This window comes from Procambarus clarkii, chromosome 28 (assembly GCF_040958095.1).
Source record: "Procambarus clarkii isolate CNS0578487 chromosome 28, FALCON_Pclarkii_2.0, whole genome shotgun sequence".
Lineage (NCBI taxonomy): Eukaryota > Metazoa > Arthropoda > Malacostraca > Decapoda > Cambaridae > Procambarus > Procambarus clarkii.
The window spans coordinates 3,342,584-3,344,799 of NC_091177.1; positions in this window are offsets into that span (position 1 = coordinate 3,342,584).

Genomic DNA, 2,216 nt, shown 5'->3' on the forward strand with positions numbered 1-2,216 from the left:
GAGTGTCGTGAAGACATGGGGGTCTACAGAGACAGGGAGGAGTGTTGTGAAGACATGGGGGTCTACAGAGACAGGGGGGGAGTGTTGTGAAGACATGGGGGTCTACAGAGACAGGGGGGAGTGTTGTGAAGACATGGGGGTCTACAGAGACAGGGGGGAGTGTTGTGAAGACATGGGTCTACAGAGACAGGGAGGAGTGTTGTGAAGACATGGGGGTCTACAGAGACAGGGAGGAGTGTTGTGAAGACATGGGGGTCTACAGAGACAGGGAGGAGTGTTGTGAAGACATGGGGTCTACAGAGACAGGGAGGAGTGTTGTGGAGACATGGGGGGCTACAGAGACAGGGAGGAGTGTTGTGAAGACATGGGGGTCTACAGAGACAGGGGGGAGTGTTGTGAAGACATGGGGGTCTACAGAGACAGGGGGGAGTGTTGTGAAGACATGGGGGTCTACAGAGACAGGGGGGAGTGTTGTGAAGACATGGGTCTACAGAGACAGGGAGGAGTGTTGTGAAGACATGGGGGTCTACAGAGACAGGGAGGAGTGTTGTGAAGACATGGGGGGCTACAGAGACAGGGAGGAGTGTTGTGAAGACATGGGGGTCTACAGAGACAGGGAGGAGGGTTGTGAAGACATGGGGGGCTACAGAGACAGGGGGGAGTGTTGTGAAGACATGGGGGTCTACAGAGACAGGGAGGAGTGTTGTGAAGACATGGGGGTCTACAGAGACAGGGAGGAGTGTTGTGAAGACATGGGGGGGGCGGTCTACAGAGACAGGGAGGAGTGTTGTGAAGACATGGGGGTCTACAGAGACAGAGATGGGTGTTGAAAGCTTGTCTGATGCTAATGTTTACATAAATGCTGCTAGGTCATCAGAGTTGCGTGGTTGTGCAACTGAGAAAGTAAGGCGTACTTGGCCGTATCCCGATGCCTCGCAACCTGAACACTTCAAGGCTATACATACGCCCTTTTTTTCAGTATACTTAAGCGGAATGAATTCAAGTAGCTGTACGAATGTCATTTATTAACAAACAATTTGACTTAATGACACGTGCTAACTAGCATACTAGATTTGTACTTTGCCTTATTGACCAGAATCGATTATTGACTGTCAGCTGCTATTTTACTGCAAAGGTCATCACCACTGTGCCACAATCCATTGATTCTGGGTTCGATTCCCGGACAGAGCGAAACTTTGGGCATGTTTACATAACATCGAAAACGTTCAGCGAAGGATGACAAAATTTATCCCTAAAGTACTACGAATTTATCTTACAAAGATAAGTTAGGATTTACCTTTCTTTTTCTAGAGAGGCGTATAAGGCTACAAGTGGATGAAGACCATTTACGAGGCGTACATAAAGTCATACAATAATCGTCAGGTCTGAATTCGTAACACTATTTTTAAACTGGTGAAATTCCGATTTAAAAGGAATGCAGAATAGGCAAATGTAAGACCATATAAGAATTAAGGAAACTTCAGAAGGCCTATGGGCTCATACATGGCAGCTTCTGTTTATATCCATACAAACTCATTCATATATGTCTAATATACGCTTGAAACAATCCAGTGATCCCACGTCTATTATGTAATCTGTCCCACAGATTACTATAAATCTATTCCTTAGTAATAGCTATGGACGAATGAAATATTTCATTGAAGATAGCATCAATATAGCATCAATGTAGTATACCATACAAATTGAATAGATCGTATACTAATGACCCAAAGTGGATAACAAAGAATTTGAAGAACCTTATAGGTAAAAAGAGAGCTTGGTACAAAAGGATTAAAAATGGGGAGGTCACTTTAGAACAGGAATTCGTACAACTGGTTAGAAATGTTAAAAAAGAGATAAGGAAAGCAAAAAGGAACTATGAAGTTCGCATAGCAGGGCAAGCAAAGACAAATCCTAAAGGGTTTTTTCAGTTATATCGTACTAAGACTAGGGAAAGGATAGGTCCATTAAAAACTGAGACAGGTCAAATAACAGATAGTGATGAAGAGATGAGTAGTATTTTTAATAAATATTTTGTATCTGTATTTACTAAAGAGGAACTTAACAATATGCCTTCAGCCGAACAAGTCTATGTGGGTGGGGACGAGGACAGGTTGACGAGTTTAGCAGTTACCAGGGAGGATGTTCTTAAACAAATAGTAAAACTCAAACCAAACAAATCCCCAGGGCCGGATGAAGTGTTTGCTAGGGTGCTT